Below are 17,194 nucleotides of genomic sequence, written 5' to 3' on the forward strand. Positions count from 1 at the left end.
CAGGTAACTGCACCCCCCTCCCCCCTGAAAGGTGCCGATTGTGGCGCCGGAGGGGGGGGGGGATTCCGATGAGCGGAGGTCCATTTTAGGGTGGACCTCCGCTTTAATGCATAGGATGCATTAAGGTGGAAAAACACGAAGGTTTACAACCTCTTTAAGGTACCCGCTTTACACAATAAATTGCTGTTTAAGTTTTTAAGTTATTATGCAACCATCATCTTCCTGAAAAATAATAGATGCTGCTATATTACTTAATGATTGTTTTGAAGTTATAAGCCTATTACTGTCCAATAGCTTCTTCTATTGGTTTCTGTGTCCTAAATGAGAAAAATAGCCAGATCAATACAAACTTAACGCAAAGAAATTTACTGTTCTTATTACTTTTCATTCTGTTTTGGAAACATATTCAGTTCCATTTCTTCATCATTATAGCTTGTTTATCTTGGATTTCCCATTAACCTCACCTGATCTGCTCTGCAGTGCTGGCCCAATGTTTTTGCATTTATTTTGAGATTTTTATCAGAGGCCTTTGCAGCCATCCTAGCTAAGTGGCAAAACTATCTGTAGCCTGCTAGCCAACCAGCATTTAAGCCTTGTACACACAATGAGATTATCGGACAAATGATTGTCCATTTTTTTTTCTTTTATGTCAGTCTCCATATTGAATGTGAATAGGTTACTATAGTAAGAAAATTCTCATATGACGGAACAAAAATTCGGAAGTGATGTAGTGTTAGACATGTGCATTTCGTTTAGTTAATCGAAAATTCGGATGCATTTTTCATTATTCGGAAATTCGGATGCATCCAAATTTCCAAACTACAATATTAACAAATTTAAACAAATCCAAAATAACGTTTTGAATTGAAAAAAGCGAAAAATCAAATCAGTGAAAATCAAATCAACTCGAATTCGAAAGCAAAATTGAATTCGAAAACAAATTAGAAAAAAATAGAAATCGATTTTCTAAAAAATAATACAATAAAATAGAATATAAAATAATAAAGCAATAGGAAAAAAAATAAAAGATGTGTAAAGAATAGAATAGAATTTAATAGAATGTAATAAAATAAAACAGAACATGTCTTCCGAAATTCTAATTTCGAATAGTATAAATTAGAATTTGAGAATAGATTGGAAAATAATTCAAAACAATGGAAATGAAAATAATAGAAAAGAATAGAAAAAATAGAACAGAATAGAAAAAAAAAAATTATATCTAACATCTTCTGAAATTCGAATTTCGTATAGATCAAATTGAACTTGAATAGAAAAGATTAGAATAGAATAGATAAGAATAGAAAAAAATAGCCTAAAAAAACAGAACAGAAGAAAATAATATAATAATTAATAATTCGATTTCATTTATATATATATATATATATATATATATATATATATATATATATATATATTTATATATATATATATATATATATATATATATATATATATATATTATATATATATATATATATATATATATATATCCATTTTCCAAAAATTTAATTGCGTATAGAATGATTTTGAAATCGTATAGAAAAGATTAGAATAGAATAGAAAAACAATAGAACAGAATAGAATAGAATAAAATATAATATATGTTTTTCTAGTCTATTATTTTCTATTCTATTCTAATCTTTTGTATTCAAATTCAAAATCATTCTATATGAAATTCAAATTTCAGAAAATTGTTATATATATGATATTTCTATATATAACCATTTTCTGAAATTCGAATTTCGTATAGAAGGATTTTGAATTTGAATACAAAAGATTAGTATAGAATAGAAAAGAATAGACTAGAAAAAAATATGTTATATTCAATTCTGTTCTATTGTTTTTCTATTTTATTCTTTTCTATTCGTATTTATTCTATATGAAATTAAAATTTTAGAAGCCATCTTCCGAAATTCGAATTTCATATAAAATGAATTTGAATAGAAAAGATTAGAATAGAATAGAAAATAATAGAAAAGAATAGAATAGAAACACAATGGAACAGAATATAACAAGATATTTGAATAGAAAAGATTAGAATAGAATACAAAATAATAGAAAAGAATAGCATAGAAACACAATAGAACAGAATATAATACGATATAATATATTGTATCTTATTATATTCTGTTCCATTGTGTTTCTATGCTATTCTTTTCTATTATTTTCTATTCTATTCTAATCTTTTCTATTCAAATTCGATTTCATTCTATACAAAATTTGAATTTCGGAAGATGTTTTATATAATATTTTTTTTTCTATTCTGTCCTATTGTTTTTCTATTCTTTTCTATTATTTTAGTTTCGGTTGTTTTGAATTATTTTCCAATCTATTCTCAAATTCGAATTTATACTATTCGAAATTCAAATTTCGGAAGACGGTCATGTTCGATTTTATTTCATTACATTCTATTAAATTCTATTCTATTCTTTACTATTTTTTTTATTTTTATTCTATTGTTTTATTATTTTATATTATATTTTATTTCAGAAAATGGTTATAAATATAGTTTACTTTTTCAAATTTGCTAAATTTTTTGCGAATACAGTAGAATTTCGTTCAAATTTGATGAATTTTTTCGAATTCGGCAGATTTTTTTCCGAATGCGGTAGAATTTTTCGATATGTGGGCAATTTTTTTTTCGAATTTGATTGAACTTTTTCAAATTTGATAATTTTTTTCTAATTTGCTAGATTTTTTCAAATGCAGTATGTGGTAGAATTTTTTTCGATATGTGATTTTTTTTTTGAGTTTGATCAAATTTTTTTTTAATTTGGTCGAATTTTTTCTAACTTGAATTGAAACGAAACTAGTCCCGAAAAGGAATGTAATGAAGGCAACTAATTTAACTAAACGAATATAGTTAAATAACGAATCGAAAACGAAAAAAAAAAGAAACATTTTTGTTCATCCTTCATATGTCTATGTAGTGTATTTGTATTGTTTTTTTGAACGAAAACGGTACTGATTAAACTAAACTTGTACAATCTGGTATTGTACAGCTGTGTACTAATGATCAAATTATCATACGATTGCGGGCTTTTTTTTGTTCATCCGGTTTTCTCATCGTGTGTACGAGGCTTAATTCCCTGTACACACGGTCGGACTTTCCGATGGAAAATGTGCGATCAGATCGTGTTGTCGGAAAATCTGATCGTGTGTGGGCTCCATCTGACTTTTTCTGTCGGAATTTCCAACACACAAAGTTTGAGAGCTGGATCTAAAATTTTCCAACAACAAAATCTGATTGTTTAAATTCCGATCGTGTGTACACAATTCCAATGGACAAAGTGTCACAAATGCTCAGAATAAATTACGAGACAAAAACTATTAGCTACTGGCCTGTTTATAGTCCCGGTAGTTAACTTTGTGCCACTGTGTGTATGCTAGACAAGTTTGGGCCAAAATCCATCGGAAAAAATCTGATGGATTTTGTCGTCGGAATGTCTGACCGTGTGTACAGGGCATTAGACTCACACAATAGCAGGATCTGGATGGCATTTGGTATGAGCCTGCATTTTGGGGTGGGATGCAAGGGCAGGGTAATTGATTGGGCGCTGGGTTAGGCGACAGTTCTAGATTTCTATCACAATTGATCCTTTTGAGAAGCTGGGCTCCAAGGTGCTGTTCCATCTTCTGGCTTCTTGTCTGACCTGGAGATGAGCAAACAGGAAAAAATGACAGTATATACCAGGGAAATGCAATTAGCGGACCTCCAGCTGTTGCAGAACTACAAATCCCATGAGACTCTGACAGCCACAAGCATGACACCCAGAGGCAGAGGCATGATGGGACTTGTAGTTTTGCAACAGCTGGAGGTCCGCTAATTGCATATCCCTGATATATACCAATGGTAAGCAATAAGGCTGTGGAAATTAAAGATGAATTCCTTGATTAATCGATTAATGTTTTTGATTGATCAAAATTCCGGCTTCCGGGTCTTCAGGGAGTTCCGTCGGAGATCCGGTGATGTCACAGACATCAACGTCACTGGACTCCTCTCCCCTTCCCCAAATGCCTCCATCTGCTAATGAGGGGAAGGGGGGAGGAGTCCAGTGGAGGCGAAGTTCTGATTGAACGAAGCGCGTATGGGGGAGGAGCTACGCATGACGTCACCCGCTGCTGCCCTACGGAGCTAACACGATTGTTGGCTTTACATGCTGTGTTTAAAAATTAAAGCGGTGAGCACTTAGATCTTTTTTTTCTACCCATGACCTGGTGTCCTTGCTAAGATCTAAGGAGACCGGAGAGAAGTTTATGGTCCGTGTTAACCCTTTTGATACCTGCTTGCATGACCACCTGTTTGCACAGGGGTCCATTCCATAAGGTGAGAGTGATTAGTTAGACCGGAGGTGGAGGGATACTGAGGAAAAAAATGACTTACATCAGTGCTACAGTTTGAATTTAAAACGTATTTGTGTGAACTGTGAAGTTAAGTCATGGATTGTGGAAACCAACTAGTGTCGGGTGATTGTATATAGTGTATACCACATTTACCACTGACTAATGCAGAGTTGCAATGCAAGCAGATCAGCTAAAAGTAGTTGAATCTGTATGTGCGTTATAATTAATCAAAATTAGTTGATTAATCGATAAAAAAAAAAAAGCGATTAATCGAACACAACATTTTTAATCAGTAACAGCCCTAGTAATCAAACATTGGCTCCCTCTGAAGTTTCACCGCAGCTGAAAGTCAAGTTCCACATTCGTGAACACTATCAGTCCCCTGTTGTAAATTATATCTCTTGCAATTAATCTCAACAAATTGGTGCATGTCTTATTGAATATGTTAGCTGACCTGAAGGTGGAGAGCTCCATCCCATTTCATTGTTCATTTCACTTCATTGAGTATTCCTGAATCATAGCAAGGGTGCTGTCACTGAATAAGCCAACAGAATCTGGCAGAAGAAATCACCGATAAGCCTGAGACTGGTGATCGCAAGCTGAACAAGCATATTAGTGAAGAAATGATACCAGAATGTTATTATCTTAGGGGTGTGCTCACAAGGTGACCCGTTAAAAGCTTCAGTACTTAATAATTCCTAAATATAACACCCACCAAAACTGGTCTCGTTCAAAGGTAATCTGCATTTGACAAGTTATGCTTCAGTTTGAATAACACAAATGTAAGGTCAAAATCATAGTAATAATAAATAGCAAAATACCTACTGAAGGGAATGTATAATATTTTAATATTTTTAAATGAACTGTATTATGCTCAAAAGTGATTATTATTTTTTTTTTTACTTTTCTTAAGTGAATATGCAGAAAGTTTGGAGTTTAACCACTTCAGCCCCGGATGAGTTTACCCCTTTTTCACACTTTTTGCGATACGGGACTGTTGTGGATATTTCTATTAATGCATATTGTCAGATACACCCCAACCCCCCGTGTCAGTTTTTCTGTAATACGCTCATGTGAGGGTATTCGCACATACAGACGCTGGTGGAAGACCATTGGATGCGGAAACCTTCCTGTGGACGCGGCGGATCTGTTTGCTCTTTTAAGGATGTTTGTTTATGTCTCACCAGGGAACTGGCCACTGACCGCATTTAAACTCCTAAGTAAGTAGGTCTGTGTACTTGGGAACTATAGTATAACCATACAAAATTATGGCCCACTGGGACATAATGTAGTATGGTTCGCATCATTGATAGCAGTGGGAATGTGCACACGGTTGTGTGCGAAACCATGTGCTTGCCGCATGGTTTTGCAAACCACCATCTGCACACGTCACTACTGCATTTCTTTGGGGGGGGGGGGGGTTATCCTAGCCAATATTACTTCTAATTACTTTATTTTAATCTCTACTTTCCATGTCAGGGTCAGACCTTACAGATATTGTTATTATACTACAGCATTCAGTTTTCCACGTGCATGCTCCTGAAGAGTGGATGAATCCACGAAATGCATAGAGCTACTATATGCCATGTTTTATGCCAACTATATGTTTTACTTACTTAATGATCACTTGTAATATGTGATTTGTATTTTTAGTGGTCAATTGTTATTGCTGTATGTTTATCCATTGAATGGAATATATTGGTCTTCTTGGTGTACTCATGATTACCCTCATGCAACTTACCAATAAATGTAAATGTTTTACACCTGCCTGCTTCATTCAAAGTCCCAACCCCCAGTCATCCTGATTGCTTTACTGCATTTCTATTTGAATATATGCATGTGTGTCATTGGTTCTTTTTAATGAATACAAGTGTCTGATTGGCTGATTCTGGAGTCAGCAGCCTCTTTTGTTATCAATGTGTTTAGTATAAATAAAAGCAGCTTGGCTACCTGGGCAGGATATACTGAGCTCAAGGTAATACCAACATCTGTTTGTGTTACTTGGAGAGATAAACAAACGCGCTTTCCCGAAATTATATGCTTATAGGGAGAAGCTTAGATTTTCCCTGACAGGCACTGCGTCGCTTTAACTGACAATTGCGCAGTTGTGCGACATTGTACCCAAACGAAATTGACATCCTTTTTTTTTCCACAAACAGAACTTTCTTTTGGTGGTTTTTGATCACCCCTGCAGGTTTTATTATAAACAAAAAAAGAGCGTCAATAAAAAAAAAAAAAAAAGCAATATTTTTTACTTTTTGCTATAATAAATATCCCCCAAAAATACATACAATAAGCGTATATTGATTGGTTTACACAAAAGTTATAGCGTCTACAAAATAGGGGATAGATTTATGCAATTTTTTATGGCAATTTCATTATTATAATTTTTTAAAAATTAGTAATGGCATTGATCTGCGATTTTTATCATGACTGCGACATTTTGGTAGACACATCGGACACTTATGACAATAATTTGGGACCATTGTCATTTATACAGCGATCAGTGCTATAAAAATGCACTGATTACTGTGTAAATGACATTGGCAGGGAAGGGGTTAAACACTAGGGGCGATCAAGGGGTTAAGTATGTCCTAGGGAGTGATTCTAACTGTGGGTGGGATGGGCTCACTACAGCATGTTAGAGATCACTGCTCCCGATGACATGGTGCAGTAGATCCCTTTCATGTTGCTTGGCAGAACAGGGGAATGCCTTGTTTACATTTCCCCGTTCTGCTGATCCATGTCAGGATCGCGGGCCCCCAGCGGACATAGAGTCCACGGGACCTGCGGGCACACTCACGGAGTACGCAGCAGGCCACAATGCCGCATCTTAAAGGGGACGTACAGGTACGCCCATTTGCGCAGCCGTGCCATTGTGCCGACGTACATTGTCATGCACTGGTCAGCAAGCGGGTTAAGGGGTATATTATTAAAACAGTAAAGGTGACTTTCATCAAACATTCACTCTGTAATTAAAACATCAAACCTTTCAAGCAGATGGGCCACAGCAGCACAAGACCACACCAAGTGTCACTCCTGTTAGCTAAGAACAGGAAACTGAAGTTACAATACGCACAGGCTCCCCAAAATTGGACAATAGAAAATATTGGACAATTGAAAGAACGTTATAAATAAAGAAAATGCAGCGCTATGTGATAATGACCTCACTAGTGTATTTTTTTTTTTTTTTTTTCGGTCTTTTTTAAAATTTGTTTAGCAAAAAATAAAAACCGCAGAGGTGATCAAATACCACCAAAAGAAAGCTCTATTTGTGGGAACAAATTGATAAAAAGTCTGTTTGTGTACAGTGTAGCATGACCACGTAATTGTCATTTAAACAGTGACAGTGCTGAAAGCTGAAAATTGGCTTGGGCAGGAAGGGGGGTAAGTGCCTGGTATTGACGTGGTTAAGGATAGCAATCACATGAAGACATTTATTATCACATAGTTTTTTGGATCCTTTTTAAATCATAATGATGACAGAAATCACTCAAATGGCCCTGATCAAAAGATGAACTTCATGCCCAAGAAGGTTAAGGCAGTGCTGGAAAATAATGGTGGCCACACAAAATATTGACATTTTGACTTAGGGGTGTACTCACTTTTGTTGCCATTGGTTTAGACATAAATGGCTGTGTGTTGAGTTATTTTAAGGTGACAGCAAATGTACACTGTTATACAAGCTGTACACTCACTACCTTACATTGTAGCAAAGTGTCATTTCTTCAGTGTTGTCACTAGAAAAGATAGAATAAAATATTTACAAAATTGTGAGGGGTGTACTCACTTTTGTGAGATACTGTATATATATATATGTGTGTGTGTGTGTGTAGTGCCCACCCCAATTTTCCAGGAGCTTGGTGGTGGCTCCCAGAGGCAGGGAGGGCTGACATCTTCAGGGTGCAGGTCACTGGGCATGGTGAGGGATTAACACGATAGATATTGGGCGCCAGTCACTTTTATGTATAAATAAAGAAAAGTTTATTTCTCACGACAGGAAAAATGCGGGAGAGAGGGGATAGGGCACAGGACACCCTTAATCAAAAATAGTAACAATCAGCAAATAGGCAGATTGGCAGACTTCTTAGACAAAAATGGTGAGATAAGGTAGACCGCAGTACAGGAAAAGAGCCTTTATTAAGCTGAATCAACACATCTGTACTTTGTAGGATAGGCTGTCTCCTATGGTAACTGAACTTAACTTGCGGAAGGTGTAGGAATTCTATGGATGATTACGGCCCATGCAAGAGTCACCTCTGGTACTTAATCTCAGGTCTCCATCCCTCTTAGAATTGTAACACCTGGCTAGGCCATGGATATGCCTAGCAGCCAGGAGAACACCTGGATAGGCCTCAGGCTTTAGGCATAGCAGCCAGGAGCTGTTTTACACACATCCACCCAGACCGCAGTCTGGTGGGGAAGGAAACTGATCGCATGACTCCTTCCAAATAAATACCTCCTCCCAGCATTCATTGCAGCGTATCTGATTGGCTGAGAAAGGTATGTTTATTCATAACCTGAACACACTGTAGCTTATCATATTAATGTCAAAAGCAACAGCGCCATCTACTGACAAAAAGGAGAAGCCACAGCTAAACAGGATTAGGAAGAAAGCCATTTGACCACTAAACACTACAAATTAGCCAGGCTGGCTACCACCCAGCACAACTAAATTTACGTGTGCCCCTGCTTTAGGACGAGGGTACTACATTCTCCCCCTGCCAAGGAGACTACCTCCTTGGAGTCTGCAAAAAACATAAGCTCCCAAGCCTAAGCCCACGTACACAAGGTCGGAGATTTTGGCAACCAAATCCGTTGGATTTTGCCCGTCGGATTTAGTCCGACGGATTGTGTCTGAAACTGTTGCATACACACGGTCGAGCCAAGTTGTCTGATTTCGCAGTTGCCAAGAACGCGGTGACGTAAGCCGTGTACGGCGGGACTAGAAAAAGGAAGTTCAGCACCACGTCCGGCACCCTTTGGGCTCCTTCTGCTGATCTCGTGTTTTAGTAGAAGTTTGGTGGGAGACGATTCGCGCTTTTCAGATTAGTGATTCAGATCGCTACCGCTCTTCAGTTTGTGCTTGTCTTTGCGTATCTGATAATCAGTGCGTGCAGTCATTAAGTATTTGCTTCTCATTGTGGACTATATCTTGGTATAGTACGCTTTGAAAGGCATTTTTTATTGTCTGCTTGCTTCTGCTATTCAGGTCGTCCTTTCAGGCCTTGCTGTTTATCGGTGCTTTCTGGTGTCTGTTCTGACCAGCCGACCGTTTTCCAAACATGTTTCGTCTACGTACTCATCGTACAGTTTGTGCTGTGCACGGGTTCTTACTTTGACTTTGACACAAGCCCAGTCCATGAACAGGGAGGGGAGGCGTTTGTGGACCAAGAATTGGTTGCGCCAGTGTCACCAGTTCTCCCACATGCCTTTGCTCCGTGAGATCCGCGAGAATAATCCTGATCATTTCTGGATTATTCTCAGGATGACGGACCCCGTTTTTCACTGTCTGCTGGCTTTGCTCACCCCTTATATCACCAGGCAAGATACCTGCATGCGGCAAGCCATCACTCCGGAGCAGAGGCTCATCGCCATGTTGCGCTACTTGGCGACAGGGAGAAGCCTTCAGGACCTCAAGTTCTCTACAGGCATCTCCCCCCAGGCTCTGGGGATCATTATTCCAGAGACCTGTTCTGCCATCATTCAGCTCCTGCAGAAGGACTATATTATGCTAAGTTTTATCCTTAAACATCACATTCTATGTATTTCATGATTGCTAATGTCTTGCATTTCTTTCCTCATTCCCTAATTACCATCATTGCAATATGCTCTAATTCATATGCTCTGCCCCTTTGTCCTCATGCACATTTGCCTCACTAACTTCCCCACCATGCTCTTCTTGGCCCATAAAACTATAGTCTAGTCACTTGACAATGTCTTTTGGCAGCTCCATAGTATTGCTTTCCCCTAAACACCCCCTAAAATCTCTACAAATGTGATGTGTGTGCTTCAATTCATGCAAAGTGACCTTTTTTTGTTTTTTGGAGTTGTGCCAAACTCATTAGTAACCCCCCTCTCCCCAACTGCTACCTCAGCAATCTTCTATCTGATGACTTGACCCAACCCAATACACACTATACCTACCTTTTTCATGATCACATTTATGGACAAATTCACCAAAGCATGTAGTGTAAGGGCCTGCCTCATTACTTTCAAATGCTAGTTTTTTTTTTTTAAAACACATTAATTTTCTTGCTATGTAATAGCAGAATGTCAAAATGCCCTTCCATTTTGTTATTATGACACTTCTTACCTGTCCGGTGGGCTGCCAATAGTGTAACTAAGGAGGGGCTTCACAAAGTATCACACATTATTTAGGCATTCAGCTCTCAATCAAGTGGAGAGCGTTACCTGTCCTAAACATCCCCCCTCATTTTTTATCAAGGGCCCATCAGATGGGGGGGATGGGGGGGATGGGGGGGTTAGGACTCTCATAAGGGGACCTTATACTTTAGGCTTTAAATACTCATTTCAAAAAATGTTATACCAATTTTGTCCAAAAATGTGGGTGTCTAATCTGCTTGCAATGTTGATTTGTCAAATTACTAGTTTTTTTTCTTGTGTCACTACACAGTGTCCTTCAACGCCACAGGAATGGCAGACTGTGGCCTCCCACTTTGCCATTTTTCTTAAAGTTGTGCCTTTTTCACAGTGCAAACCCAAGTTCAGAGCGAGATGAGGGGACAGTCTCTTCTTCAGATAATCTTATTATGTTGTGGGTCTGCTACACACACACCTTCTTTTTGTTAACTAATGTGTAGTGCATTACTGATCTAAATCATGCTCATTTTCAGCACCATGGCAGGAAAATGGCATGATTGTCCAAATTTACACCTCACTGTGGGTGCTTTTTACTAAAGGCACATCCACTATGCACTACAAGTGCACTGCAAAAGTACACCTGAAACTGCACTTGGAGTGCAAAGTGGAGTTTAGTAAATCACACTCCTTCTCAGCACAAACTAAAATTTCACTACAAATAAATTTTAAGCCCAATGAAAAAGGAAGCCACACATTGTTGAGAATTCAACTTTTTAATACAAGCACATTCATATGTGCGTTTAGTAAAGGTTTTTACAACAAACCAACAAATTGTGGGTATCCAAAACAGAGTTTAATCATATTTATTTTTTACTTGTTTTTTGTGTAAACAGGCATGTATCAAACCGTAAAATACAGAACACAGGAACTTACAAAGTTCAACTTGGAAAAGTGAAGACAATATCAGACATGAGTATGTACAAACTGGGCTGATATTGCCTTCATCACATGGGGTGTGAGCCCTGAAAAATACAAATTTGGAAGATGCACACAGTGTGTCAACATGTGCTAACTCCCATCATGGGGAATCAATGTACATGCTTTGGGGTTGCAACCCCTTCATCTCAGACACTTTCCACAAAACATGTACATTGATCACCCATGATGGGAGATAGCGCATGTTTACACACTCTGTGCATCTTCCAAATTTTTAATTATGCAAAATACAACATTTTTATGTTAAAAAGCAAAAATAAAACCCTATCTAGTTTTTTCGTTTTCACACTCTCCCCAAAACATCAATGATGTTCTTCATTTTATTTTTAACATCATTGATGTTTTGTTGTACAATTTCCAAATCCCTATTGCACCCCATTATCTCCCCGATCAAGATCTGGGCACTTTCACTGGTAAAACGGGAATCTTCCTCCACATCACTTAGAAAAAAAACAAACAAACACACCATGTAATCCAAATATGGTGATATACATTGATGAGCTTACCGGAAGCTGTGTTCTCCGACACTCACCTGTTGTGGTGACAATTTGTCCAACCTCCACAATCTCTCCTTCCTCCTCCTCCTCCTGCTCCTGCTCCTCTGTTTCTTCTTTTGGAAGTTGCCCTTCTTTGGGAGGGGTGTGGTCCCTGGTGTCCTCATGGTCCCTGGTGTGCTCATGGTCCCTGGTGTCCTCATACTTGCCGAGTCTTCTCTCCACTATGAGAATGTAAACAAAGATTAATTAGCACACAGAGGGCAGAAATAGGAATCTGAAACATTGCTTGGAAGTGTGGTACAATTGTGTTTTTGGGCCGAGTTACAAGGTGAGAACATTATTGGGGCCACTTTGTTAAGCTGGAATACTTCCCTGCAGAACGATGTTTCATATGAACGAACGAAACCATGACCTTGAAAGTGGCCATTTTAAAATGCACAACATGAAATCCAAGCACATGGAGCATGTATGCAAGCAAGAATAATCATATGAACACACGACAACTACTTACTTTTTTTAAGAACACGCTTGATCCTTAGGTACTGCTCGTGCTCCCTCAGTTTCAGGTCTGACCAGCGTTTTCTCAGTTGATCCTTGGATCGGCGTACCCCAAAATTCTTCAGAAGACTCTTCACAACTTTATTCATGATCTTGGCCTTTCTGATATTTGGGTTTGGGTAAGGACCATACTTCCCATCATAGTCGGTCCTGTTCAATATGTCGACCGTCTCCAACATCTCTCCAAAAGACATATTTGAGGCCTTAAATCTTGTCTTCCTGGATCGGGACGTTTCAGGCTCTGGGCTTTCCTCACCCTCCTCCTCGTTAGTGGAACTATTTGTGCGCACCTGCGTTCTCTCCGCCATGTGCTCTCCCCACTGCGTGGGAAGCGAAGGGGCGGGGAATAGTCTGGAAAGAACGTCAGGGGCGGGCGGAGTTTCACGCATGCGCACTGTATATAAAACGCCACACATGTGTATCGTCCGTACGATCTGGGAGGAGAGTGTGAGTCACGGACGCGGCGAACATGGAAACGAAGGTAACATTTTTAACTTTGTGCTTCACTAGACTAAACTGCTTGGATCTAGGCCGATGTTGGGACAAGATTAGAAGGGATTTTAATTGCATTATTAGTATTTGAGGGTTTGTCTTGTGTTGTGTCTTGCAGACAAAATGGACCCATTCAACAATGCCAACTTTATGGGGCTATTCCTCGAGCTCTACATGGAGATGCCCTGCCTGTGGCAGTTCCACAACAAGTTTTATAATGACAGATCAAAGAGAAACGCAGCACTGGAGAAACTGCTTGCTTTGGTGCAGATCAGGGTCCCCACGGCAGACATGACATATCTGAATCACAAAATTGTGGCCATGAAGCTTACATATTTCAGGGAGAGAAAGAAGCACCTGGAGTCCTTGAGAGCAGGAGATCCAGATGCTGTTTATTACACCAGGATGGTGCACTTTGACAGGCTGCATTTTCTGGTAGACCAAGGGGTGCCCAGGCCACCACTCAGGCCACCACTCTCCAGGCTTCCTCCAAGGCATCCTTCACCCCCAGCTGAGGCTTCTGATATACAACCTGGGCCTTCCAGGCAGCACCATGTGGTGGGGCCCAGCTTGAGACAGGTATTGCATTGTTGAACATATTTCTTGTGTTACATTTAATGATGTTAACTAGATGTTCTTATTGATCAGTAAGTTGAGATTTCTCCAAGTGGTTTACATCTCAATAGACAGTAGTGACCAAAAATGATTGGGACGGGAAAGAAAAATGCTGGTGTCAGAATGATAGTCTGTTCTATTTGGTAACATTCAATTAGCAAAGTAAGTGGCAAGTGGCAGCCAGGAGGTCCACCAAAGCCCTCCTTCTCCTGCCCCAGCCACAGGAGCCCAGCCACAGCCTGGAAGGATGCCTGGTGGGAAGTCACAAAGGAAGACCAGAGAGTGATGGCCTGGGATGAGTCTGGTGTGCCAGAAGATGCAGCCTCTTGAAGATCACCATCCTGGGGACAGAAATGACATCTGAATTTCCTGCTCTCTAGGACTTCAGGAGCAGACTTCTCTCCCTGAGATATCTACTCCTCAGGCCACCAATTTTTTAATATCTCATTTAGTCATGTCTGCCCTGGGGGCCAAAGGCTGCACCAAAGTTAAGAAGTTTCTCCAGTGCTGCGTTCCTAGTTTTATTTTCGAGCAAACAAAATAAATTGTATTTTTGTTTGATGAAATACTTGTGTAATGTGTTTTCCTTCAAAAAGTACAGTTTATTTGTGAGCAGGCAGGTACATTTCCAAAATACAAAGTGAACTAAAGAACAAGGGGTACCAACACTAAACAACCTCCTGTAGATTAAAAAAGAAAAAGAAAATCAAAAAAATACAATAATGTTGTTGTTGTAAGTTTACACCCAAAAATAAAAATTAAAAAATAAGGAGAAATGAGCAGTGTCTTTAACCACTTGGCGCCCGCCCTATAGGCAATTGACGGTGGCAAAGTGGTTTCATAATCCTGATCGGACTTCATATGACGTCCTCAGGATTATGAGCCGCTGCGTGCCCCCGGGGGCGCGCATCGCGGCGATCGTTGTTGCGGGGTGTCACTCTGACACCCGGCAACTACGATCTCGGTAAAGAGTCTCCGACGGAGACTCTTTACCACGTAATCAGCCGTGTCCAATCACGGCTGATCACAGTGTAAATGGGAAGAGCCGTGATCGGCTTTTCCTCACTCGCGTCTGTCAGACGCGAGTAGAGGAGAGCCGATCGGCTGCTCCTCTGACAGGGGGGGTCTGTGCTGATCGATTATCAGCACAGCCCCCCCGAGGATGCCCACACTGGACCACCAGGGATGCCACCAGACCACCAGGGAAAAGGTAATCCTCCCTAGACCACCAGGGATGCCAGTCAGCACAATGGATGCCAATCAGTGCCTATAATGGATGCCAATCAGTGCCCACAATGGGCATCACTGATTGGCATGCATTATTGTTTGGCACTGATTGGCATCCATTAGTACAGTATAACACCAATGCCGCCTATGAGTGCCCACCTGTGCCGCCTATGAGTGCCCACCTGTGCCGCCTATTAGTGCCCACCTGTGCCGCCTATCAGTGCCCACCTGTGCCGCCTATCAGTGCCCACCCATGCCCATCTGTGCCGCCTATCCATGCCCATCTGTGCCGCCTATCCATGCCCATCTGTGCCGCCCATCCATGCCAATACGTGCCGGCCATCCATGCCAATCCGTGCCAGCTATCAGTGGCAATTTGTGCCACCTATCATTGTCCATCCGTGTCGCCCATCCGTGCCGCCTATCAGTGCCGCCTATCAGTGCCACATATCAGTGCCACATATCAGTGTCCATCAATGCCACCTCATCAGTGCCACTTCATTGGTGCCACATCATTGGTGCCCATCAGTGCCGCCTTATCAGTGCCCATCAGTGTAGCCCCATCAGTGCCCATCAGTGAAGGAGTAAACGTACTTATTTACAAATTTTTGAAACTGACACAAAAAAAAAAATTTTTTTCAAAATTTTCGGTATTTTTTTATTTGTAGCGCAAAAAATAAAAACCGTAGAGGTGAACAAATACCACCAAAAGAAAGCTCTATTTGTGGGAAAAAAAATGATAAAACTTTCATTTGGGTACAGTGTAGCATGACCGCGCAATTGTCATTCAAAGTGCGACAGCGCTGAAAGCTCAAAATTGGTCTGGGCAGGAAGGTGTTTAAGTGCCCTGTATTGAAGTGGTTAAAGGAGATTTTAAAAAAAACATCCCAAAAATAAAAAAACAAATCAAACATTGTGTAGATGTGACACAAACTAAAATTGTATTGCTGAAATGGTTAAAAAAGAGTAATGAAATACGTTCGGGAGAAGTGTGTGTGACTATGAGCATCAAAAGAAGTTGGTTCTTGCAGCATTGTAAAGAACAAGAGAATGCGCTTGATGAATGATTTTTTAGCATTGCAGCGTGACGAATGTGCTATATCGCTTACGAGCAGTAGTTTTACCTGAACGAGCGCTTCCGTGTCGGAATTTGAATGTGAGCAAGCGTGGCACTTGTTCCGATGAAAATGCTGTACACATGATCGGATTAGGTCCGTCCGGACCAGTTGGTCGGGAAATATTTCCAACATGTTGGAAAATTGGGTCGGACGGATATTCCGACGGAATCAGTCCGATGCATACCACACACAGTCGGATTATCTGACGACACGGTCCGATAAGACGCATTCCGACAGATTCTCCGACCGTGTGTACATGGCATAAGAGTGGATGTCCTGGCAAAAGGTGGATGGGAAAGGGTAACAGGTAACACGAAAACAGATGAAAAATGCAATAAAGCTAATTACATTACATCCTGTTTAACTCTCTAATATATTATATGATAAGTAATAGAAAATGTTGTTATCAAACCAATTTAAAGCACTGTCTCTCCTCAGCCGAGGAAGACGCAAGTATAGAAGTCCTATCGCACACGTTCCTGGTATATATGGCTCATAAAATGGTGAGTGCTACAGCGATTACCAGTTGGGTCCAGGAAACATCAAACAAGCGCACATATTCGCCAGCACACCATGAATCTGCAATTTTTGTCCAAAAAGTTTTAATTAAAAAAGATCACATCATAAAGGAAGGTGCAAGGTTTTGGAGCTGCGCAGGACCCCTTAGGCCGCGTACACACGCGGGGACTGTTCGCCCAACTTTGTCCGTCAAACAGTTTCGGCAAACAGTCCGCTCAAAATTAGCATGGACGGACATGGCCACACACGACGGACAAACAGTTTGCTGAAACCGTGCGCGATGACGTGAACGGCACGTACGACGGGACGAAAAATACGACGTCCTATACACTGCATTATAACTTTCGGCGTGTAAATCCTTTCTGAGCATGCGCGGAACTTAGTTTGACGAACAAGCCTACACACGAGGGGACTGTTCGCTGAAACAAGGTTTCAGCGGACAGTTTTTCGGAATTTCCGAAAAACCTTGTTCAGCAGACTGTCCGCTGAAACTGTCCGCTGAAA

This window comes from Lithobates pipiens, unplaced genomic scaffold (genome assembly GCF_037356315.1).
Source record: "Lithobates pipiens isolate NorthernLeopardFrog02 unplaced genomic scaffold, aLitPip1_a1.2 Scaffold_11, whole genome shotgun sequence".
Lineage (NCBI taxonomy): Eukaryota > Metazoa > Chordata > Amphibia > Anura > Ranidae > Lithobates > Lithobates pipiens.